The following is a 27,682-nucleotide window of genomic DNA, read 5'->3' on the forward strand; positions in this document are numbered from 1 at the left end:
TTCAAGGACTAAAAGTGTGGCTGGACCGAGCTAAGGGATTGTGGACGAATGAGCTGCCCAGTGTATTATGGGCCTACCGTACTATGGAAAAGACTGCCATAGGAGAAACACCCTTTAACCTCACATACGGCATCGAAGCAGTCATTCCAGCCGAGATTGAAGTTCCTTCGCTGAGATTAGAAGCATATGATGGCAGGGCAAATGACGACAAGCTACGTACCAACCTCAACCTGCTTGACGAAGTACGGGGACCTCGCATACATTAGGACCACGGCCTACCAGCAAAGAGTAGCTCGGTACTATAACACCAAGGTCAAAAAGTGGACTCTCTGTGTTGGCGACCTGGTTCTCCGTAAGGTTATGGTGCCTGAGCCCAGCATTGGCAAGCTTGGTCCAAACTGGGAAGGACCCTACCGAGTAAAGCGAGTACTCGTGGAAGGAACATACAAGCTTGAAACCCTAGAAGACCTATAAATAACTGAATAGACGAGTCACTCTCTGGGCTTAAGGGCCAAAATGCCGAGCTAACAAAGACCTTGGCACAATAAGACCCAGTCGCCTCTATGCCATGGGCGAACTCCAAGAGCGGACCACGTGTCGTGAAAACATATCCAGATGTAGACTTTCTATCATCTGTATCCGACTGGAAATCGGCATCTGTATACCCTTGGATCTGTAGTGAACTACCATCGAATACTAGACAAAACTCTTTTGTCCTTTGAAGGTACTTAAGTATGTTTTTCACAGCAGTCCAATGCTCAGGCCCTAGGTTGGCCTGAAATCTGCTTACTACACTCATTGCATGAGCAATGTCAGGGCGAGTGCACAGCATGGCATACATGATGCTCCCTACGGCAGAGGCATAGGGAACGTCTTTCATGCCATCAATCTCCTCAGAATTCTTGGGAGACATCTTCTTGGAGAGAGTGACTCCATGCCTGAAAGGAACATTTACTTTCTTGGAGTTTTCCATGCTGTATCTTTTGACTATTTTGTCAATGTAGGCAGATTGGGATAATCCTACTATCCGCTTCGATCTATCTCTATAGAGTCGAAGACCCAGTATATAGGAGGTTTCTCCAAGATCTTTCATGGAGAATTGTTGTGAAATCCATACTTTCACCGTAGTCAACATTCCTACATCATTCCCAATGAGTAGAATGTCATCTACATACAGAACCAAGAAGGTAACCTTATCTCCACTGTACTTCCTGTAAACACAGGGTTCATCCGGATTCTGCTCGAAGTCAAACGATTTGACGGCAAAGTCAAAACAGATGTTCCAACTTCTAAAATCTTGCTTAAGTCCATAAATGGATCTATTAAGTTTACATACCATGTTTTCCTGACCCGCAGTTATGAAGCCTTGCGGCTGTTGCATATAGATATCTTCAGTAAGATCTCCATTCAGGAATGCAGTTTTGACATCCATTTGCCAAATCTCAAAATCATGGTATGCTACTACAGCTAGCAGGATCCTAATGGATTTAAGCATGGCCACAGGCGAAAAGGTTTCCTCATAATCGATGCCCTCTTTTTGAGTGTACCCTTTTGCCACCAAACGAGCTTTGAAGGTCTCAACCCTACCATCGGGGCCCTTCTTCCTCTTGTAAATCCATTTGCAACCGATTGCTTTTACCCCGAAGGGCGGATCTACTAGAGTCCAGACTCCATTGGTCTCCATTGAGTCCATCTCTGCTCTCATGGCCTCCACCCACTTCTGGGAATCTATGTCCAACATAGTTTCCGCATAAGTCACGGGATCCTCCTCACTAGTCAAGGTTTCCACAAAGTAACTATCCTAGTCATAACCATAACGGACTGGTGGCTTGGATACCCAAGTGGATCTTCTTGGTTGGTCACTACCTGGAACTTGTGAGACATCTCCCACTGCTCCTGAGGTATCCATCATCAAGAACAATTTCCTGACTATGGATGTCCAGGATATAATCGGTCTCCAAGATCTTGGAATTTCGATTGTAGAACACTTTCTGCTCACTTGGGTCATAGAAAAGGTAACCTATAGAGCCTTTTGGGTAGCCTACAAATAGGCAACGACTGGTCTTGGATTACAACTTGTCTGCACTTGTTCTTTTAACGTGTGCTGGACAACCCCAAATCTTCAAGTGTCTGACACTTGGTTTCTTTCCGGTCCAAAGTTCATATGGAGTATTCGGAACCGATTTGGTTGGAACCTGATTTAGCACGTAAATCGCAGTCTCTAATGCGTAACCCCAAAAGGATGTCGGTAACTCTGAGTGTATGAGAAGTGACTGGACAGGATCAGCCCCTTTGTCGGACAATGGTAATGATCAGGAATGCACTCTCTCTGATGGAAACCAAACTGCTGGGAGTTGATTTCAATCGTTGGAATTTTGTTTTGCAAAATTAAGATATATATATATATATATATATATATATATATATGTATATGTACGGTTTCAAAAGATTTGCAAAAGGCTTTAATTATTGAGATCCATGTGAGTAGAGAGTGCGGCACTGTTCCTTGCAGCCGAGAGAGAGGTATTCTCTTGTCGGGTAGTGCTTGATCATTAAGGGCTGAGAGGTTAAGTGTAAGACCATTTAGGATAGTACCTGATGGGCTAATCTTGCACCTGCCCACAGTCCCTAGGTTTTTATAAGATGGCTTGGCCCAGGGACCACTTAATGTAAGTGTTGGGACCATAGGGTCCATGTGATGGGCTCAAGGGGGTCACTGAGTCTTTCATTGAATTCGGTTGGGCCTTGTAATAAAGATTGAGCCGAACCCATGTGGCTGGTGTGTAGATCAATGCTTGGGTCCCACGCCATACAAAGAAGCCCAACTGGGCAGTAGGTTGGAAACTAGTTAAACACTGAACACTTAATGGGCCAAAAGCCCATTTCGAACTGGGCTGATATGATCACCAGTTCATAGGGCGAATCTGAGATTAGTGTTAGTAAAAGGATTGGGACTTTGACCTTATCCACTCTAAGAGACCAAATTCAAATTAGATTGAATCTGGTAACCTCCTGATAAGATCAGGAGTGAACTAACTTAGTCTGTAGATAGGATTAAGATTAACCTCTATCCAAATACTGATTTGGATTGGGATAACTCCCAAAATATTGGGAGGTTTCTTAATCAAGAAGAAAGAGGAGAAAACCCTAGCAGAAATATCAGATTTCGAACTAGGGGGTTTGAGTAAGCAAGAAACACATCCTACAATCTGAGATTTGATCTCTCACAGACTCTAGAGAGAAGAGACAGTTCTTCTCTCTTCGTCCTTGGACTTCTCCTCCTTCAGCCACCACCACTACCTGTTGGAAGATTGGATCTTTGCATCAACAGAAAGTCAAGAAAGCAATTCTTGACAATAGTTTTGCAAGAAAGACACTAGGATTCGGTGTTCAAGGTTCTAGAGGGTACTTGTGAAGAATCCAGTGTGTAGGACGCACCCTGCTGGTTCCGTTCCATCCACAATTGTGTCATCTTCAGCAGGAGCGGATCTTGGTTACTTCTTTGGGCGTGAACACCAACTTTGGGAGATATTATTTCTCCGGATCAGGTTTAATCCTTCATGTTTCCTTTTGGTTCAGATCTGGTTTGTTTATGGTTCAAGTAGGATCCTTGAATAATGTATTCTAAATTTAGGGAATATGATTCCCAGTTGGAAGAAGGTAGGAATTTTTTTTGAAATTCGCCCCCCCATTCCGCACCTTTCTTGACATCCATTAGATGGATCCTACCATTCTTTCAATGGTATCAGAGCCACAGGTTCGAATCTTGAACCAAAAGAAAATCAGATCTGATCTAAAATTAATTTTGTTAAATCCAAAAATTTATTTAGAATTGTTTTTTATTTATTTTTTTATTTAATGGACTGTTCGAACCTGGAGATTGCAGTGCAGATTTGGCACAGATAGTCTGCGCACCCTTTTTTCTTCCTTTTATTATTATTCGGTCTGTAAATAATTTTTTTTTATTTTTCTAGACTGAATGTATAGGATTTGATCAAGAATGTAATTAATTAATAGAAATAGGATTTATGTTTTTTATTTATTTTCTTGATTAAAGAAAAAGGAAGAAGATGGCGGCGCTGGAGATTTGCAGATGGAGAAATCGCATATTGCGATTTACAGTTTATGAAACTGTAACTTTTGTGATTAACCTCTATTTTGCAGGTGGTATGAACAATCCATATTTTTGATTTGTGATTGTCTAAAATAAAAAAATTATTAATTTCAGATCTCTCTTGAATTAATTCTTGAATTGAAAATCGGTTTTGGACCATTTCAGACAAGATTGGACCAAAATTGTTTGGACCGAATTTGAGATTCGAAGGGAGCTGTTTTTCAGTCCATTTTTTCTCACACTGATTATTCCAAATCTGATGTTCAGTTATAGGGATTAATTCGGCCCATCTATAAAGCCCAATTTTAAAGGGTTAAAACTGCAAAAGCCCATTGTTATGAGAAAAGGTGTATGGGTCGAACTGCTAACTACAATTCAGCCCATACACCTAGTAAAAATTAATTGTTAATGCTTTAAGTTTTAAATGGGCCATTCGATGGGCTTTATAGTAGTTAATTGATTGGATCAATTCTTCCTTTACATGTGATGTTTGGATGTATGATGTACTGTGACCATGGGCCATAAGCACTTGGCCCATGTTAATTTGTTAGTGGCTCTTGCGCACACCATGGCTGAATGCACATCATTGCCATGGTGTCCCTTAAGGTCATTGGATGACCCCTCTCCACTTGGTGGGCCCCACAACCCTGAAAAGGGGTGCGTACAGAACCCCTAGCCGATTGAGGCCCACCAGAAATCTGGCTTTATGAAAGTCAGTGGGAGCCACTTTGGTTTGACCTAAATTAGAACTAGGGCGTAATTTTTGTTCCCTCCAAGCAAATATGAGTGCCTGTGATAGGGAGATCCATTTGATGGACTCTCTAAAGGCCTTCCATCATTAGCACAATGATGGGTCCATCAGTAATGAGGAAACGCACCATAAAATTGGGCTATCCATTTGCTGTTGCATCTATTAGAGTGTTTCATTATATGATAGGGGTGTCATAGACCGATGTGGGAGGGGCTTCACCAAAAAATGGGAACTCTCTCAAGGTACTTTGGCGTAACCTGAATATGATGGGTGTGCACTCACTGGATAGAAAGGTTTACCTGAAAATGGCTCTGAACCTTGTCTGACAGAGGCCAAAGGGAAACTCATTTGATGAGTGGATATGATCCGTCATAGAAAGGTGGTGGGGTTATGCAGCTGAAATAGTTGGCTTCACGCACTCTATGTGATTTCCCACATTTCCAAAGACATTCCGTCGTCTCCGTCACTGAGAAGGGAGGGAAAATCTCAGAGATGAATAAATGGGAATGGAACATAGATTAAAAGTCATATCTATGTAGGTAACATGAATCAAACTAAGGTTGTGGACTACCAAGAATGGGAAGATAAGAACTCCCTAGCCCGCTGCTTTGTCATTGCCTCATTAGACAACTCAATACAGAGGCAGTTTGATAAGATCGAACTAGCCAAGGACATATTGGACAGTCTAAGAACAATGTATGAAGAGCATAATCGTTCTACTCGATAGAAGGTCCTGAAATTGTTCATGACCGCGCAGATGTCCAAGGGGCAGAAAGTTCATGACCATTGTCTTCGGATGATGGTATACATTAATGAACTTGAAGCTCTTGGATCCAGGCTAGATCTTGGCACGCAAGTGGATGCCATCCTGAATTCTTTGCCCTCTTCCTTTAATGTGTTCACTATGAACTACAATATGAATAAGCTGAATGTCAGCGTCCAGGAAATCAGAAATATGTTGCAGAGGGCCGAGGATCTTTTAAAGAAGGATGAGCCTGTGGTTATGCTTGCTGAAGCTAACAGATTGGACAAGAAAAAGAGAAAGGCAAAGAAGCCCCAGAAGAAAGCTGCCAAACCCAAGAAGCAGAAGAAGAACAAGGCGTCGGATGTCTGTCACTTCTGCAAACAGACCGGCCACTGGAAGAGGAAATGTCCTGCCTACCTGGAATCTAAGAAAGGTAACATCGAAACTTGTGTCATAGAAACTAATATGTTAGTTACTTCTGTGTCCTGGTGTTTTGACTCCGGGGCTTCAACTCATGCATGTAACTCACTGCAGGGGTTCAAAGTTAGCAGAAGATTGAGTGATGGCGAGGTGACACTATTCTTGGGAACGACTGCAAGTGTTGTAGCTACGGCGATAGGAACCGTAGAATTAGTTTTTAGAGAAGGAGTCCTTGTACCTAAAGATTGTCTTTATGTACAGAACTTGAGAAGAAATTTAATTTTTGTTTCTAAACTGTGTGCTGATGGATATACTGTTTATTTTAGTAATATGATTACTGTTAAACGGAATAACAAATTCATCGCATGCGGGGAACTGGAGAATGGTCTCTATGTTCTACATCCTTCTCTAGAAACTAACATAACCGAAACTACGTCGGTCGAAAATCCCAAGAAAAGGAATCGTGATACAATTAATCCCACGTGCTTCTGGCATTACCGACTTGGCCATATGGGTATTGACCGAACCACAAGACTGGTAAACGATGGTCCTTTGGATTTTCTAACCGTAGAAAATCTTCCCACTTGTGAGCCTTGCCTTCAAAGTAAGATGACTAAGCAGCCATTTGACGGTAAGCCTAAAAGATCTGGAGGCACACTTGACCTAATACATACTGATGTATGTGGTCCCCTGAGTGTTAGGACACGGAATCAACACGTGTACTTCATCACCTTTACAGATGATTCTTCATGATATGGTTACGTGTACCTAATGAGACACAAGTCTGAATCCTTTGAAAAGTTCAAAGAGTTCAGACAGGATGTCGAGAAACAGTTGGGGAGAGAAGTTAAGGCCCTTCGATCAGATCGATGTGGCGGGTATCTCTCTGACGAATTCAAGGACTACTTAAAGGACAATGGGATAGTGTCACAACTAGCTCCTCCTGCTACACCACAACTCAACGGTGTTTCAGAGAGGAGGAATAGGACCTTGTTGGACATGGTCCGGTCACTTTTAGTACGCTCGGATCCAAGAGCCTCCAGTTCGTTGATGTAGCCCATCATCCGAAGACAATGGTCGTGAACTTGTTGGCCCTTGGACATTTGAGTGGTCATGAACTGCTTCAAGATCTTTTTCCGAGTAGAACAATTTTGCTCTTCATACTGTTAGACAGTCTTGTATGCCCTTAGCTTCAATCGGATTTGATGTACTTTTGTTATTTAGTGGAAATAAATTAAAGTGCATGTTTGATTCATGTTGTTTGGTATAATTCTGTGTAAGACCCTAAAACTGGACACTTATAGAAACTTGTGTTATTTTTAAATGTTCACAGCCATTAGATAAGTCTGGGGAGATTTTTCCTGTCAAGGCTGATACTGGTGTGCCACCAAGTGTTGGGATGGCTTGTTTCGGCCATCAGGGTAAGACCCAAGGCACCTGCAGTATGGGATTGCTTGGACCCTTGAACCGGACTAGATTTCCTGTATTGCCCTAGACCTTGGAGACAGATGGGCAAAACTGGAAAGTTACACCTGACCCCTAGACTCGATTATGACACATCACTAGGTGTCAGATCGGGCTGTCTTTGATGTGTCAATCAGTGAGATCCTTAGTGGGGGTCAAAACCTGGACATGTTGGGGAAGTCTGAGAATTCATCTGAGTGAGTGGTCATAGTGACAGGATCAGCCCCTTTGTCGGACAATGGTAATGATCGGGAATGCACTCTCTCTGATGGAAACCAAACTGCCGGGAGTTGATTTCAATCGTTGGAATTTTGTTTTGCAAAATTAAGATATATATATATATATATATGTACGATTTCAAAAGATTTGCAAAAGGTTTTAATTCTCGGGATCCATGTGAGTAGAGAGTGCGACATTGTTCCTTGCAGCCGAGAGAGAGGTCTTCTCTTGTCGGGCAGTGCTTGATCATTAAAGGCTGAGAGGTTAAGTGTAAGACCATTTAGGATAATACCTGATGGGCTAATCTTGCACCTTCCCACAGTCCCTGGGATTTTATAAGATGGCTTGGCCCAGGGATCACTTAATGTATGTGTTGGGCCCATAGGGTCCATGTGACGGGCTCAAGCGGGTCACTGAGTCTTTCAGTGAATTTGGCTGGGCCTTGTAATAAAGGCTAGGCCAAACCTATGTGGCTGGTGTGTAGATCAATGCTTGGGTCCCACGCCATACAAAGAAGCCCAACTGGGCAGCAGGTTGGAAACTAGTTAAACACTGAACACTTAATGGGCGAAAAGCCCATTTCGAATTGGGTTGATATGATCACCAGTTCATAGGGCGAATCTGAGATTATTGTTAGTAAAAGGATTGGGTCTTTGACCTTGACCACTTTAAGAGACCAAATTCAAATTATATTTGAATTTGTTAACCTCCTGATAAGATCAAGAGTTAACTAACTTAATCTGCATATAGGATTAAGATTAACCTCTATCCAAATATTGATTTGGATTGGGATAACTCCCAAAATATTGGGAGGTTTCTTAATCAAGAAGAAAGAGGAGAAAACCCTAGCAGAAATATCAGATTTCGAACTAGGGGGTTTCAGTAAGCAAGAAACACATCCTACAATATGAGATTTGATCTCTCACAGACTCTAGAGAGAAGAGACAGTTCTGCCCTCTTCATCCCTGGACTTCTCCTCCTTCAGCCGCCGCCACTACCTGTTGGAAGATTGGATCTTTGCAGCAACAGGAAGTCAAGAAAGCAGTTTTTGACAATAGTCTTGCAAGAAAGACACTAGGATTCAGTGTTCAAGGTTTCCAAAGGGTTTTTGTGAAGAATCCAGTGTGTAAGACGCACCCTGCTGGTTCCGTTCCATCCACAGTTGTGTCATCTTTAGCAGGAGCGGATCTTGGTTACTTCTTTGGGTGTGAACTCCAACTTTGGGAGATATTATTTCTCCGGATCAGATATAATCCTTCCGGTTTCCTTTTGGATCAGATCTGGTTTGTTTGTGCTTCAAATAGAATCCTTGAATAATGTAATCTAAATTTAGGGAATATGATTCCTAGTTGGAAGAAGGTATGAAATTTTTTTGAAATTCGCCCCCCCCATTCCGCACCTTTCTTGGCGTCCATTAGATGGATCCTACCATTTTTTCAGCATACATCGTCCTCAGATTGTCCAATATGTCCTTGGCAAGTTCGATCTGATCGAACTGCCTCTGTATTGGGTTATCCAAGGAGGCGATGATGTAACACCGAGCTAGGGAGTTTTTCTCCTCCCATTCCTGATAGCCTCTCCTTCGGGCCTCAGAAGCCTTGTCTCCCGGATGCTCCGGGGCAGGATTCTTTGCCACTTTGTCCAGTTTTTTAGAAGGTAGGACCAGCATAAGGTTCTTGTACCAGTTGGTGTAGTTTGGGCCCTTAACTTGTTGTCATCAAGAAGCTTTGCAAAAGATCCATTTGCCATTATCTGATAAAAAAGCAAACATCAGTCCACAACCTAATTTTATTCATGTTCATTTCATAGATATGGCTTTTAATCTACGATCCATTTCCATTTATTCATCTCTGAGATTTCCTTCCTTTCTCAGAGATGGAGACTACGGGTTGTATCTAGAAATGTGGGAAATCACATAGGGTGCATGGAGCCAACTGTTTCAGCTGCATAACCCCACCACCTTTTTGTGAAGAATCATATCCACTCATCATATGAGTTTTCCCTTTGGCCTCTGTTAGACAAGGTTCAGAGCCGTTTTCAGGTAAACCTTTCTGTCCAGTGAGTGCTTACTCATCATATTCGTGAATGCCAAGATACCGTGAGAGAGTTCCCATTTTCTGGTGAAGCCCCTCGCACATCGGTCTATGACGCCCTTATCATCTTATGAAACACTCAAACAATCCCAACAGCAAATGGATAGCCCATTTTGGTGCGTTTCCTCATTACTGAAGGACCCATCCTTATGCTAATGATGGAAGGCCTTTAGAGAGTTCATCATATGAATCTCCCTATCACTTGCACTCATATTAGCTGGAGGAAACAAATAATTACGCCCTATTTTGATTTAGGTCAAACCAAAGTGGCTCCCACTAACTTTCATAAAGCCAGATTTCGGTGGGCCTTAAATCGGATAGGGTTCCGCACGTAACCTCTTGATGAGGTGTGGGGGCCCACCACTGAGGGAGGTCATCCAATGACCAAAAGGGACACCGTGGCAAGGATGTGCATTCAGCCATGGTGTGCGCAAGAGCCACTGTCGAATGAGCATGGGCCAAGCACTTATGGCCCATGTACGCAGCACATCACACATTCATACATCTCATGCAGGGATAAATTGATCCAATCAATTAATTATATGTAAGGCCCATTGGAAGTCCGCTAAAATTCCATAATATTAACCATTAATATTATCTAGGTATATGGGCTGAATTAGGGTTACCTAGTTCGACCCATATAGTTTTATCCTTTAAATGGGCTTTTAGCAGTTTTAACTATTAAAAACTGGGCCTTTACAGGTTGGGCCGAATTAACCATTTAATTAAATATCAATCCTTAGTCCCATTAGTGGGAAAAATTAGGGCAAACTTTCAGCCTTGATTAAACCCTAGAGTTGGTCCAAATAGTTTGAACCAATCTTGGTTCAAATGGGTCTAGGGTTTGATTTTTAATTCAATCCTTAATTCAAGAAAATAATCTGAAATTAAATAATTGATAAAAGAAAAACAAAAAAAAAGGTTAATCAGGGCTGTTCGCACACTCATCCTGTAAAATAGAGGTTAGATCACAGATTGCATTTTCTTAAACTGTAAATCGCAGTCAGCGAATCTCCCATCTGTGAAATCTCCTTCTCTGCGGCGCCATCTTCGATCCAAAATGAAAAATAAATAGAAATCCTATTTCTATTAATTATTACATCAGATCGAGTGCCTATACATTGAGTCTAAAATAAAAAAAAAATTATTTACAGACCAAATGTAATAAATAAATTCAATAAACTACAAATCTTGCAGTTCTCCCTACGCAAACTAAGAGTTCGATCTCCTCTTCTACGAACAACCCATAAATCATGAAAATTATAAAAAACTATTCTAAATAATAATCATATTTATTTAAAATTAATTTCATATTATTTGCCCATCTGTTTTGGGAACAAATTTCCCAAAACCCATATCTGTGCAAATTGGGTAGAACGCCTTCTCCCTATTTGCGCAGGTTCAGATCTGAAATAGAATGGTTCAAGATTTGAACCTAGCTCTAATACCACTGAAGGGATAGGAAATCCATCACATGGACGCCCAAGATTGCAGAATAAAGGGGACGGATTTCAAAAATTTTTCTTTCCCTTCACTTGGGAATCGAATTCCCTATTTAGAAAATCATATTTTCAATGATCATTCTTGAACCATAAACTGAACCAGATCTGAACCAAAAGGAGTAGAGAGAGATAATACCTGATACAGAGAAATAGTATCTCTCAATGGAGGTGTTCACGCCCAAGGTAGAATCCAAAATCTGCTCCCACTAAAGATGGCGTAGTGTAGGGTGGAGCAAAATCAATAGTGTTCTTCCTAAGAACTTGATCCTTCCCAAAAATCACCTGGATGGCTTGTGAATACAACTCCTACCAATCTTTTCTCCAAAAGATTAGAATCAAGATCCAATCTTGATTTCTCCCAAGGAATGGAGATCGAACTGCTATAGGTGGCGGCTATAGGAAGGAGGCGGCTAGAGAGTATTTGCAGGGTGCAGAATTCTCTCCTCTGTGATCTCAGCTCTGAAGACAAGACTGTTGGTTGTCTGTTGTGTTGTGTCTAAAGGCTGCTGCCACCTTTTCCTTTTATAGACTTAAAGGGATCAGCTCCTAATCCCATTAGGAGATGCTAGCCCAAATCATATCTGGATTAGAAGTCCCTTTAAGATAAAGGATAATCCTTATGTTATCTGCAGATTAGATCAACCATCTCCTAATCTAATTAGGAAGTTTCCAGATCTAAATCTCATTTAGATCTTGGACTCTTTGAGTGGATAGGGTGTGGGCCCAATCCTATCAACTGATCCTATCTTAGAATTCGCCCCTTATTGAGTAATCAAATTAGCCCAGTTCGAAATGGACTCAAGGCCCATTTAGGGTTATGTATTCATTTAGCCTTCCAAACTGCTGCCCAGTTGGGCTTCATTGTATGGCGTGGACCCAAACATTGATCTACACATTAGCCACATGGGTTCAACCCAGCCTTTGTTACAAGGCCTGGCCGAATACACTGTTATGGACAGTGCACCCCCTGAAACCCATCAGATGAGCTCTATGGGCCCAACACTTACCCTAAGTGGTCCTTGGGCCAAGCCACCTTGTAACACCCAGGGACTGTGGGCAGATGCAAGATTAGCCCATCAGGTATTATCCTCAATAGTCTTACACTTAACCTCTCAGCCCATACTGATCATACACTGCCCGACAAGATAGGACTTCACCCTCGGCTGCAAGGAACAGTGTTGCACTCTCTCAAGTATGGATCCTGGGAATTAAAACCTTTTGCAAATCATTTTGAAACCATAATTTATATACTTTTATATCTCATATAAAATATGTTTTGCAAAACAAATTTCAACGATTGAAATCAGCTGCCGGCAGTCTTGGTTTCCATCAGTGAGAGTGCATCCCCGATCATTACCTTTGTCCGACAAAGGGGCTGATCTTGTCACTATGATCACCGACTTAGATGAATTCTCAGACTATCCCAATATACCCAGGTTTTGAGCCCCACTAAGGATCTCACTGATTGGTACATCAAAGACAGCCAAATCCGACACCTAGTGCAGTATCATAATCGAGTCTAGGGGTCGGGTGTAATTTTCCAATTTTGCCCATCAATCACCAAGGTCCAGGGCAATACTGGAAATCTGGTCCAGTTCAAAGATTCAATTAATCCTACACTGTATGTGCCTAGGGTCTCACCCCGGTAGCTGAGACAAGCCACCCCAACCGACTTGGTGGCACCACAAAGTCAGCTTTGTTAGGATAAGTCTCCCCAGACCGACCCACTGGCTTTGAACATTCTAAACTAACACGAGTCTCATTAAGTGTCCAGTTTATGGGTATTACACAGAAACATACCAAGGGAACATGAACCAAATATGCACTTTTATTCATTTACAATAAACTCATAAAGTACATCATTTTGATTGAAGTTAAGGGCATACAAAACTGTCTGACAGCTCCCACTTGCACTTAGGTCCAATCAGGTACTAGCCAGAGTCCCATGCTTTCCACATGTTTCTCAAACACTTTCTGTGATAGTGGCTTTGTCAATGGGTCTGCTACATTTTCCGCTGATGCTACCTTTTGAATCAGGACGTCCCCTCTACCAACAATCTCCCTCAGTACATGGTAGTTCCTCTCGATGTGCTTCGACTTCGAGTGGGCTCGTGGCTCCTTAGCTTGAGAAATAGCTCCATTGTTGTCACACAACAATGGGATGGGTGATGTGCTGGACGGAACTACTCCCAACTCGTGAACGAAATTCTTCATCCACACGGCTACTTTGGCAGCCTCACTTGTGGCAATGTACTCGGCCTCGGTCGTGGAGTCTGCAGTGGACCCCTGTTTGCTGCTTTTCCAGCAAACAGCACACGATCCTATCATGAAAACATATCCAAATGTAGACTTTCTATCATCAGGATCCCACTGGAAATCGACATCTGTATACCTTTGGATCTGTAGTGTGCTACCATCGAATACTAGACAAAACTCTTTTGTCCTTCGAAGGTACTTAAGTAATTTTTTCACAGCAGTCCACTGCTCCTGCCTGGGTTGGCCTGAAATCTGCTTACTACACTCACTACCTGAGCAATGTCTAGACAAGTGCACAACATGGCATACATGATGCTCCGTATGGTAGAGGCATAGGGAATGTTTTTCATTTCATCAATCTCCTCAGATATCTTGGGAGACATCTTCTTGGAGAGAGTGACTCCGTGCCTGAAAGGAACATTTCCTTTTTTGGAGTTTTCCATGCTGTATCTCTTGATTATTTTGTCAATGTAGGCAGATTGGGATAATCCTATTATCCACTTCAATCTATCTCTATAGAGTCGAAGACCCAGTATATAGGAGGATTCTCCAAGATCTTTCATGGAGAATTGCTGTGAAAGCCATACTTTTACCGTAGTCAACATTCCTACCAAGAAGGTAACCTTATCTCCACTGTACTTTCTATAAACACAGGGTTCATCCGGATTCTGCTCGAAGTCAAATGATTTGATGGCAGAGTCAAAACGGATGTTCCAACTTCTAGAAGCTTGCTTAAGTCCGTAAATGGATCTATTAAGTTTACACACCATGTTTTCCTGATCCGCAGCTATGAAGCCTTGCGGCTGCTGCATATAGATATCTTTCATAAGATCTCCATTCAGGAATGCAGTTTTGACATCCATTTGCCAAATCTCATAATCATGGTATGCTGCTATAGTTAGCAAGATCCTAATGGATTTAAGCATGGCCACAGGCGAAAATGTTTCCTCATAATCGATGCCCTTTTTCTGAGTGTACCCTTTTGCCACGAGACGAGCTTTGAAGGTCTCAACCCTACCATCGGGGCCCTTCTTCCTCTTTTAAATCCATTTGCAACCGATTGCTTTTACCCCGGAGGGTGGATCTACTAGAGTCCAGACTCCATTGGTCTCCATTGAGTCCATTTCTGCTCTCATGGCCTCCACCCACTTCTGGGAATCTATGTCCAACATAGGTTCCGTGCGTAAGTCACGTGATCCTCCTCAATAGTCATGGTTTCCACCAGGTAACTATCCTGGTTGAAGGGATAGGAAATCCATCATATAGACGCCCAAGATTGTGGAATAATGGGGGCGAATTTCAAAAATTTTTCTTTCCCTTCAACTGGGAATCGAATTCCCTTTTTAGAAAATCATATTTTCAAGGATCATTCTTGAACCATAAACTGAACTAGATCTGAACCAAAAGGAGGAGAGAGAGATAATACCTGATACAGAGAAATAATATCTCTCAATGGAGGTGTTCACGCCCAAGGTAGAAACCAAAATCTGCTCCCACTGAAGATGGCGCAGTGCAAGGTGGAGCAGAATCAACAGTGTCCTTCCTAAAAACCTGATTTTCCCAAGAATCACCTGGACGATTTGTGAATACAACTCCTACCAATCTTTTTTCCAAAAGATTGGAATCAAGATGCAATCTTGATTTCTCCCAAGGAATGGAGATCGAATTGATATAGGCGGCGGCTGCAGGAAGGAGGTGGCTAAAGAGAATTTGCAGGGTGCAGAATTCTCTCTTCTGTGATCTCAGCTCTGAAGACAAGACTACTGGTTGTCTGTGTGTTGGATGTTGTGTCTAAAGGCTACCGCCCTCTCTTCCTTTTATAGACTTAAAGGGATCAGCTCCTAATCCCATTAGGAGTTGCTAACCCAAATCATATCTAGATTAGAAGTCCCTTTAAGATAAGGGATAATCCTTATCTTATCTGTAGATTAGATTAGCTAGTTCCTAATCTAATTACGAAGTTTCCAAATCTAAATCTCATTTAGATCTTGGACACTCTGAGTGGATAGGGTGTGGGCCCAATCCTATCAGTTGATCTTATCTCAGAATTCGCCCCTTAAAAACTAATCAAATTAGCCCAGTTCAAAATGGGCTTAAGGCCCATTTAGGGTTATGTGTTCATTAAGCCTTCCAAACTGCTGCCTAGTTGGGCTTCCTTGTATGCCATGGGACCCAAACATTGATCTACACATCAGCCACATGGGTTCAGCCCAGCTTTTGTTACAAGGCTTGGCCGAATACACTGTTATGGACAGTGCACCCCCTGAAACCCATCAGACAGGCTCTATGGGCCCAACACTTACCCTAAGGGGTCCTTGGGCCAAGCCACCTTGTAACACCCAGGGACTGTGGGCAGATGCTAGATTATCCCATCAGGTATTATCCTCAATGATCTTACACTTAACCTCTCAGCACATAATGATCATACACTGCCCGACAAGAGAGGACCTCTCCCTCGGCTACATGGAACAGTGTTGCACTCTCTCAAGTATGGATCCTGGGAATTAAAACCATTTGCAAATCATTTCGAAACCATAATTTATATACTTTTATATCTCATATAAAATATATTTTGCAAATCAAATTTCAATGATTGAAATTGGCTGCCGGCGGTTTTGGTTTCCATCAGTGAGAGTGCATCCCCGATCATTACCTTTGTCCGACAAAGGGGCAGATCCTGTCACTATGATCACCCACTCAGATGAATTCTCAGACTGTCCCAACATACCCAGGTTTTGACCCCCGGTAAGAATCTCACTGATTGGTATATCAAAGACAGCCTAATCCGACACCTAGTGCAGTATCATAATCGAGTCTAGGGGTCAGGTGTAATTTTCCAGTTTTGCCTATCAATCTCCAAGGTCCAGGGCAATACTGGAAATTTGGTCCAGTTCAAAGATTCAATTAATCCCACACTGTATGTGCCTAGAATCTCACCCCGGTAGCTGAGAGAAGCCACCCCAACTTACTTGGTAGCACCACAGTGTCAGCCTTGTCAGGATAAGTCTCCCCAGACCGACCCACTAGCTGTGCACATTCTAAATTAACACGAGTCTCATTAAGTGTCCAGTTTAAGGGTATTACATAGAAACATACCAGGGGCACATGAATCAAATATGCATTTTTATTCATTTACAATAAATTCATAAAGTACATCATTTTGATTGAAGCTATGGGCATACAATACTGTCTAACAGCTCCCATTTGCACTTAGGTCCAATCAGGTACTAGCCGGAGTCCCATGCTTTCAACGTGTTTCTCAAACACTTTCTGTGATAGTGGCTTTGTCAATGGGTCTGCTACATTTTCCGCTGATGCTACCTTTTGAATCAGGACGTCCCCTCTACCAACAATCTCCCTCAGTATATGGTACTTCCTAACGATGTGCTTCGACTTCGAGTGGGCTCGTGGCTCCTTAGCCTGAGCAATAACTCCATTGTTGTCACACAACAATGGGATGGGTGATGTGCTGGACGGAACTACTCCTAACCTATGAACAAACTTCTTCATCCACACGGCTTCTTTGGCAGCCTCACTTGCCGCAATGTACTCTGCCTCGGTCGTGAAGTTTGTAGTGGACCACTGATTGTTGCTTTTCCAGCAAACAACACACGATCCTATCGTGAAAACATATCCAGATGTAGACTTTCTATCATCTGGATCCGACTAGAAATCGACATCTGTATACCCTTGGATCTGTAGTGATCTACCATCGATTACTAGACAAAACTCTTTTGTCCTTTGAATGTACTTAAGTATGTTTTTCACAGCAGTCCAATGCTCCTGCCCTGGGTTGGCCTGAAATCTGCTTACTACACTCACTACCTGAGCAATGTCAGGGCGAGTGCACAGCATGGCATACATGATGCTCCCTATGGCAGAGGCATAGGGAATGTCTTTCATGCCATCAATCTCCTCAGTAGTCTTGGGAGACATCTTCTTGGAGAGAGTGTCTCCATGCCTGAAATGAACATTTCCTTTCTTGGAGTTTTCCAAGTCGTATCTTTTGACTATTTTGTCAATGTAGGCAGATTGGGATAATCCTATTATCTGCTTCGATCTATCTCTATAGTGTCGAAGACCCAGTATATAAGAGGCCTCTCCAAGATCGTTCATGGTGAATTGCTGTGAAAGCCATACTTTCACCATAGTCAACATTCCTACATCATTCCCAATGAGTAGAATGTCATCTACATACAGAACCAAGAAGGTAACCTTATCTCCACTGTACTTCTTGTAAACACGGGGTTCATCCGGATTCTGTTCGAAATCAAACGATTTGACGGCAGAGTCAAAATGGATGTTCCAACTTCTAGAAGCTTGCTTAAGTCCATAAATGGATCTATTAACTTTACACACCATGTTTTCCTAACCCACAGCTATGAAGCCTTGCGGCTGCTGCATATAGATATCTTCAGTAAGATCTCCATTCAGGAATGCAGTTTTGACATCCATTTGCCAAATCTCAAAATCATGGTATGCTGCTACAGCTAGCAAGATCCTAATGAATTTAAGCATGGCCACAGGCGAAAAGGTTTCCTCATAATCGATGCCCTCTTTCTGAGTGTACCCTTTCGCCACCAAACGAGCTTTGAAGGTCTCAACCCTACCATCGGGTCCCTTCTTCCTCTTGTAAATCCATTTGCAACCGATTGCTTTTACCCCAGAGGGCGGATCTACTAGAGTCCAGACTCCATTTGTCTCCATTGAGTTCATTTCTGCTCTCATGGCCTCGACCCACTTCTGGGAATCTATGTCCAACTTAGCTTCCGCGTAAGTCACGGGATCCTCCTCACTAGTTAAGGTTTCCACCAGGTAACTATCCTGGTCATAACCATAACGGACTGGTGGCCTGGATACCCGAGTGGATCTTCTAGGTTGGTCACTACCTGGAACTTGTGGGACATCTCCCACTGCTCCTGAGCTCTCCTAATCAAGAACAATTTCCTGACGATGGGTGTCCAGGATATAATCAGTCTCCAAGAATTGGGCATTTCGACTGCAGAACACTTTCTGCTCAATTGGGTCATAGAAAAGGTAACCTACAGAGCCTTTTGGGTAGCTTACAAATAGGCAACGACTGGTTTTGGATTCCAATTTGTTAGCACTCGTTCTTTTAACATGTGCTGGACAACCCCAAATCTTCAAGTGTCTGACACTTGGTTTCTTTCCGGTCCAAAGTTCATATGGAGTGTTCGGAACCGATTTGGTTGGAACCCGATTCAGCACGTAAATCGCAGTCTCTAATGCGTAACCTCTTAAGGATGTGGGTAACTTTGAGTGTATGAGAAGTGACCGGACCATATCCAATAAGGTCCTATTCCTCCTCTCTGAAACACCGTTAAGTTGTGCTGTAGCAGGAGGAGATAATTGTGATACTATTCCATTGTCCTTTAAGTTGTCCCTGAACTCGTTAGAGAGATATTTGCCACCTCGATCAGATCGAAGGGCTTTAATTTCTCTCCCCAACTATTTCTCGACCTCTTGTCTAAACTCTTTGAACTTTTCAAAGGATTTAGACTTGTGTCTCATTAGGTACACGTAACCATATCGTGAGAAATCATCTGTGAAAGTGATGAAATACATGTGTTGATTCCGTGCCCTAACACTTAGGGGACCACATACATCAGTATGTATTAGGTCAAGTGTGCCTGTACATCTTTCAGGCTTACTGTTAAATGGCCGTTTCATCATCTTAACTTGTAGGCAAGGCTCATAGGTGGGAAGATCTTCTACAGTTAGAAAATCCAAAGGACCATCCTTTACCAACCTTGTGATTCGGTCAACACCGATGTGGCCAAGTCGGTAGTGCCACAGACACGTGGGATTAACTGTATGACGGGCTCTTTTCTTGGGGATTTCAGCCGACGTAGTTTCGGTTATGTTAGTTTCTAGAGAAGGATGTAGAACATAGAGACCGTTCTCCAGTTCCCCGTATGCGATGAATTTGTTATTTCTTTTAATAGTAATTGTATTATTAAAGAAGACAGAATAACCATCTGAACACAGTTTTGAAACAAAAATCAAATTTCTTCTTAAGTTTTGTACATAAAGACAATCTTTCAGTACAACTTTTCCTTCTCTAAAAATTAACTCCACGGTTCCTATTGCCGCGACTGCAACAATTGCAGTAGTCCCCAAGTAGAGAGTGACTTCTCCTTCACTCAGCCTTCTGCTTACCTTGAACCCCTGCAGTGAGTTACACGCATGAGTTGAAGCCCCGGAGTCAATACACCAGGACGTAGAAACTACCAATAAATTGGTTTCTATAACACAAGTTTCAAAATTACCTTTCTTGGATTCCAGGTAGGTAGGACAATTCTCTTGCCCGCTTTGCTAGTTTCAACAAGCATAGCTACAGGCTCATCCTTTTTAATCAGTTCTTCAACTCTTTGTAACATATTGCTGAGCTCTTGCAAGCTGACATTCAACTTGTTCATGTTATAGTTCATGATGAACAGATTAAAGGAAGGAGGCAAAGAATTAAGGATAGCATCAATCTGGGTTGCGAGGTCCAGCCCAGATCCAAGAGCCTCCAGTTCATTGATGTAACCCATCATCCGAAGACAATGGTCATGAACTTGTTGGCCCTTGGACATTTGAGTGGTCATGAACTGCTTCAAGACATTTTGCCGAGTTGAACGATTCTGCTCTTCATACATCATCCTCAGGCTGTCCAATATGTCATTGGCATGTTCGATCTGATCGAACTGCCTCTGTATTGGGTTGTCCAAGGAGGCGATGATGTAACACCGGGCTAGGGAGTTTTTCTCCTCCCATTCCTGATAGTCTCTCCTTCGGGCCTCGGAAGCCCTGTCACCCGGACGCTCTAGGGCAGGATTCTTTGCCACTTTGTCCAGCATTTCTGAAGCTAGGACCAGCATAAGGTTCCTATACCAGTCGGCATAGTTTGTGCCCTTAAGCTTCTTGTCATCAAGAAGTTTTGCAAAAGTTCCGTTTGCCATTTTCTGATAAAAGAGCAAACATCAGTCCACAACCTAATTTGATTCATGTTCATTTCATAGATATGGCTTTTAATCTACAATCCATTTCCATTTATTCATCTCTGAGATTTCCCTCCTTTCTCAGTGACAGAGACTACGGGTTGTCTCTGGAAATGTGGGAAATCACATAGGGTGCATGGAGACAAATGTTTCAGCTGCATAACCCCACCACCTTTCTGTGAAGGATCACATCCACTCATCATATGAGTTTTCCCTTTGGCCTCTGTCAGAAAAGGTTCAGAGCCGTTTTCAGGTAAACCTTTCTATCCAGAGAGTGCTTACCCATCATATTCGTGAATGCCAAGGTATCGTGAGAGAGTTCCCATTTTTGGGTGAAGCCCCTCCCACATCGGTCTATGACGCACCTATCATCTTATGAAACACTCAGACAAGCCCAACAGCAAATGGATAGCCCATTTTCTGGTGCATTTCTTCATTACTAAATGACCCATCCTCATGCTAATGATGGAAGGCCTTTAGAGAGTTCATCATATGAATCTCCCTATCACAAGCACTCATATTAGTTGGAGGGAACAAAAATTACGCCATAGTTTGATTTAGGTCAAACCAAAGTGGCTCCCACTGACTTTCATAAAGCTAGATTTCGGTGGGCATTAAATCGGCTAGGGTTCTGCACGTAACCTCTTGATGAGGTATGGGGCCCACCACTGAGGGAGGTCATCCATGACCAAAAGGGACACCATGGCAATGATGTGCATTCAGCCATGGTGTGCGCAAGAGCCATTGTCGAATGAGCATGGGCCAAGCACTTATGGCCCATGTACGCAGCACATCACACATCCATACATCTCATGCAGGGATAAATTGATCAAATCAATTAATTATCTGTAAGGCCCGTTGGAAGCCCGTTAAAATTCCATAATATTAACCATTAATATTATCTAGGTATATGGGCTGAATTAGGGTTACCCAGTTCGGCCCATATAGCTTTATCCTTTAAAATGGGCTTTTGCAGTTTTAACTATTTAAAACTGGGCCTTTATAGGCTGGGCCGAATTAACCATTTAATTAAATATCAATCCTTAGGCCCATTAGTGGGAAAATTAGGGCTGACTTTCAGCCTTGATTAAACCTTAGAATTCGTCCAAACACTTTGAACCAATCTTTGTTCGAATTGGTCTAGGGTTTGATTTTTAATTAAATCCTTAATTTAAGAAAATAATCTGAAATTAAATAACTGATAAACGAAAAACAATAATCAGTTAATCAAGGCTATTCGCACACTCCATCCTGTAAAACAGAGGTTAGATCACAGATTGCAATTTCTTAAACTACAAATCGCAAATAGCGAATCTCCCATCTGCGAAATCTCCTTCTTTGCGCCGCCATCGTCGATCCAAAATTAAAAAATAAATAAATAGAAATCCTATTTATATTAATTATTACATCAGATCGAATGCCTATACAATGGGTCTAGAATTAAAAAAAAAATATTTACAGACCAAATGTAATAAATAAATTCAATAAATTGCAAATCTTGCAGTTCTCCCTATGCAAACCAAGATTTCGATCTCCTCTTGTACGAACAACCCATAAATCAAGAAAATTATAAAGAACTATTCTTAATAATTTCAGATTTATTTAAAATTAATTTTAGATTATTTGCCCATCTATTTTGGGAACAAATTTCCCAAAACCCATATTTGCGCAAATTAGGTAGAACGCCTTCTCCCTATTTGTGCAGGTTCAGATATGAAACAGAATGGTTCAAGATTTGAACCTGGCTCTGATACCACTGAAGGGATAGGAAATCCATCATATGGATGCCCAAGATTGTGGAATAAAGGGGGCGAATTTCAAAAACTTTTCTTTTCCTTCAACTGGGAATTGAATTCCCTATTTAGAAAATTATATTTTCAAGGATCATTCTTGAACCATAAACTGAACCAGATCTGAACCAAAAGGAGGAGAGAGAGATAATACCTGATACAGAGAAATAATATCTCTCAATGGAGGTGTTCACGCCCAAGGTAGAAACCAAAATCTGCTCCCACCGAAGATGGCACAGTGGAAGGTGGAGCAGAATCAGTAGTGTCCTTCCTAAGAACCTGATTCTTCCCAAGAATCACCTAGACAGCTTGTGAATACAACTCCTACCAATCTTTTCTCCAAAAGATTGGAATCAAGATCCAATCTTGATTTCTCCCAAGGAATGGAGATCGAATTGCTATAGGCGGCGGCTGTAGGAAGGAGGCGGCTAAAGAGAATTTGCAGGGTGCAGAATTCTTTCTTCTGTGATCTCAGCTCTGAAGACAAGACTGCTGGTTGTCTGTGTGTTGGATGTTGTGTCTAAAGTCTACCGCCCCCTCTTCCTTTTATAGAATTAAAGGGATCAGCTCCTAATCCCATTAGGAGTTGCTAACCCAAATCATATCTGGATTATAAATCCCTTTAAGATAAGGGATAATCCTTATCTTATTTGTAGATTAGATTAGCCAGTTCCTAATCTAATTAAGAGGGTTTCAAATCTAAATCTCATTTAGATCTTGGGCTCTCTGAGTGGATAGGGTGTGGGCCCAATCCTATCAGTTGGTCTTATCTCAGAATTCGCCCCTTAAAGACTAATCAAATTAGCCCAGTTCGAAATGGGCTTAAAGCCCATTTAGGGTTATGTGTTCATTAAGCCTTCCAAACTATTGCCCAGTTGGGCTTCCTTGTAAGGCATGGGACCCAAACATTGATCTACACATCAGCCACTTGGGTTCAGCCCAGCCTTTGTTACAAGGCTTGGCTGAATACACTGTTATGGACAGTGCACACCCTAAAACCCATCAGATGAGCTCTATGGGCCCAACACTTACCCTAAGTGGTCCTTGGGCCAAGCCACCTTGTAACACCCAAGGACTGTGGGCAGATGCAAGATTAGCCCATCAGGTATTATCCTCAATGGTCTTACACTTAACCTCTCAGCCCATAATGATCATACACTGCCCGACAAGAGAGGACATCTCCCTCGGCTGCAAGGAACAGTGTTGCACTCTCTCATGGATCCCGGGAATTAAAACCTTTTGCAAATCATTGCAAAACCATAATTTATATACTTTTATATCTCATATAAAATATATTTTGCAAATCAAATTTCAACGATTGAAATCGACTGCCGGCAGTCTTGGTTTCCATCAGTGAGAGTGCATCCCCGATCATTACCTTTGTCCGACAAAGGTGCTGATCCTGACACTATGATCACCCACTCAAATGAATTCTCAGACTATCCCAACATACCCGGGTTTTGACCCCCGCTAAAGATCTCGCTGATTAGTATATCAAAGACAACCTAATCCGACACTTAGTGCAGTATCATAATCGAGTCTAGGGGTCAGGTGTAATTTTCCAGTTTTGCCCATCAATCTCCAAGGTCCAGGGTAATACTGGAAATCTGGTCCAGTTCAAAGATTCAATTAATCCCACACTGTATGTGCCTGGGGTCTCACCCCGGTAGCTGAGACAAGCCACCCCAACCGACTTGTTGGCACCACATTGTCAGCCTTGTCAAGATAGGTCTCCCTAGACCGGTCCATTGGCTATGAACATTCTAAAATAACATGAGTCTCATTAAGTGTCCAATTTAAAGGTATTACACAGAAACATACAAAGGGAACATGAATCAAATATGCACTTTTATTCATTTACAATAAACTCATAAAGTACATCATTTTGATTGAAGCTAAGGGCATACAAAACTGTCTAACTGGGGCAGCATCATCGAGATTCCTGTTCGAACTTGCTTAAGGCTTGCCTCTAGTGCGGGCACCTCGATGCAAGGTAAATCTGCCCTAGGTGGTTCGGTGTATGGTAGCTCGGCAGACTGCAGGGAGATCTGCCTTACATCCATGCTTGCCTGACATTTGTACCTACCAGATCCGGTGGCAATGCTCGGATCACTTGCCAGGCAGCGTTCTGCCTGCCGTCGCTTAAAAGCATGGCACGCCTATCGAGTCCATACCTTGTAATAGCAACCTGTAGCAGCAGCCTGCACCTGCTACCCCTACCCTGGTGGTAACGGCTAGGGCAGTGGCGGTTACGCCTGATGTGGCCGAGCTTCGGTATACAAGGATCCCAACCCTCACGAAGCTAAAGTATTGAAGCTAGCACTTTCACACTCTTAACTCTCTGTGTCTTCTTTGAGTTTCCTCAAGAGTTCTAACTTAGCCATCGGAGTGTTCCCGCCATGAGAGCTCCCCAGGAACCCTTCACCTTCCTCTTCCTCTTCCTCTCAGGTCCCATCCGTCACAGCTAGGAGCCAAGTCTCAGGCAGCTAAGAGTGCCTAGATCTTGCTGCATCAGGTGGGTTCCTTTCTAGTGACCCATTTGCAGCCTGGGAAGCACTGAGGCTTGTGGGGGAGGCATATAAGAAACACAACTTCTTTCTTCTTTTAAATCACGGAGTAAAAGCTCGATTCATAGTTGATGCTCATTGCTACATGGATTTGTTCTTTGACATGCCACTCCACGAAAAGCATTGGGCTTAGAGGAAGACCAGCAAGAACTGTGGATATGCTGGTAGGTTTACTAGCTACTTCTTCAAACTACGTTGGAAAGACCCTTTCCTTCAGCTATTCAGCCCACCAACAACCACACAAAACCGTGGAAGGATATTTCCTCAACGTCATGAGTGAATATTTCCTCTATTTTTCCTTGAATATTTTCTCAAACTTTGTTGCTTAATTAATTGATGTACGTGTTTTCTTGTCGTGTTTGTCCTCTATTTCGTTGGTTCGATTCACATAGGAGGGTTTACCAATGAGGCTATGAGTTCTCTCTCTCGGTATATATCATGGAGCTCTTATGAATGAGCCTTGGAGTAGGTCCTACCCATTTCTGAGATTTTTTTGAAGGAAATGATTCAATAATGAGGCTTAACTACTATCTGCAGTACCAGAAGCTAGAACTCACCCTTGGAACAGGGACCTCACTGTGATCCAACCTCTTTAACCATCCTTCATCAAGACCACATCAGTAATATGTTCATTGTATGATAAGTCCCAACCCTGAAGCTTTTGTCGTCAACGTCAGTAATATGTTCATTGTATGATAAATAAGATCAATAGTTATATTTATGTGCAGGAATGGAATGAGTGATTTATATTTTGTAGGATTAATTTCTTTTGATTCCGGTTGTCCAAGGACAGTAGCATAAAGTTGTTGTTAACAATAAAACACCAAGGAAATCTCAGACTTTCTTTCTCTGTCCAAGGGTAAATAAGTTGGTGTACCCTTTAGAGCATCCAAGATGAATATCAATAGTTAAAGTTGAGAGCATTCAAAATGAAGGATAAAATCGGTATTTAAAAAAATATATATCAGATAACGTTTTCTGTGTGCGTCAATGACGGAATGGAGGTTTTTCTCTAATTTTTCTAAAATTCAGGGGAAGTAACTATTACAATAAATTAAAGGAGATTGCCCTAAAAAATGTAGACCAGTCAATGGTGGGTGCTGATCTTCTTTACACACATCAAATTGATGATTCACGACAAAAATTTACCGTTACAATCTAATATTTTGATTTCATAATATCTGGAGATGGACAAGGACGTAAGAGATGTGGTAATAGAGGAGGAATGGAGGAAATCAACTTAGGGAGGAAATATAATATATGGTCACATCTTCTATGTCGGTTATGTATTAAAAGAATTTTATTATATATTTTGTCCGTTAAGTAGTAATAATAAACAGTCATTGAATCTAGGGAGTTCCATTCTGGGCAGTGTGAAGGTAATGGTTCGTCAAATAAACACAAATAGATGCATGATTTTAATAGGTATTTAACGAGGGATAAGTTGGTTAATCAATAAATTAATTACCATATTCATATATATTAGATTCTACTATAATCGAGGGTATCCAAAAATATCTCTCTTTATTGTAAGATGGGTAAATCAGAATAACTTGTAATTTGTAATAACATTAAATCTCACATATCCTATCAAGTTTTGCCTAGCTAAAAAATACTTACTCAAATAAATATACTTTAACTAATTAAATAAAACAAACAAGGCCTAAAATGAAAATTTCTGTCTTATTATATTAAAATAACTTTTATATATATATATATATATTATATATATATTTCAACTCTCCAGTCTCCACATAATTCAAACCACTAAAGGCCAAACGTTCCTCTTCCTCACCCTAATAAAAAGAAAGGGTAACATAATTCAATCAAGTCGCTACGTCTTCTAATTCTAGCCGCTTCTTCTGTCCTTAGTCCGTTGGAGGCTGGGCCACCGTTAACTCAGAATCATAATTTTATGTCATGTCTACTCTCTTCCCACCTGCCCAACACCCTATGACCCACATTATTCTCCGGTTTTCATCAATCAAAGATAGAAAGGACAACAAGAAATACCCATGTGCCTTAACATACTCTGTGTCTATAATATGTATACGTATATGGCTGTATGGTGTATTCTCTACCATTTTCTACCAACTGTTCATACCGTTATTTTTGCTAACCAACTGGCCCTCGTATTCATGCCCAAGCAATTACAGCGAATTCTGGTCTCTCGAGTGGACCAAGTATGGCACCTGCACACTCTCTGTCTTCGATAGTCTATGATTTCTTTAAAGCAGGCCTCGACCTCAAGGATAGAATGGATATCCTGAAAATCCTCAAAAGAAGGAGGTAGTGTTATAATATGAAGATGACGATATATAGCTTCTTCTCCCACTAATTTCTTGATCTGTGGCCTTATATGTGTTTAATTTGAGGAGCTTCATTAATTATCAGTATATATGATCGCCATTGCTGTGGACAATAATTAATGATCGATGCAGGAATCGAACCCACCGGGTTGTTTTACAGCACGGAGAGATTCACACGAGTCATTAAGGCTGTGTTTGGTTTCAAGGAAAAAGTAGGGAAGAAAGGAAAGGTAGGGAAATCTTCACTAATTTTGTCTAAGTTTCCTTACCTTTCCCTTCCTTTCCTTACATTTTCCTTCAAATCAAGCATAGCATCAAGAAGCAACTGGAATAACTCCTGCAATTGACTGCACTCTTGACAAGTCGAACAACTATCAACTCTACCAAATTATCTTCTGCGTGGATAAATCTGGGTCTAACTTCATTGACTGCCCCTACTACCCTAAAC

General features: G+C 41.8%; 1 pseudogene; it reads left to right on the forward strand.

The window, feature by feature from the left end:
* The first annotated feature begins 83 nt into the window (after positions 1-83).
* LOC148861198 (gibberellin 20 oxidase 2-like) lies at positions 84-25,823 on the forward strand (annotated as a pseudogene).
* Positions 25,824-27,682: the final 1,859 nt, after the last annotated feature.

This window comes from Nelumbo lutea, chromosome 4, assembly GCF_056320005.1.
Source record: "Nelumbo lutea isolate HS-2025 chromosome 4, American lotus-T2T, whole genome shotgun sequence".
Classification (NCBI taxonomy): Eukaryota; Viridiplantae; Streptophyta; class Magnoliopsida; order Proteales; family Nelumbonaceae; genus Nelumbo; species Nelumbo lutea.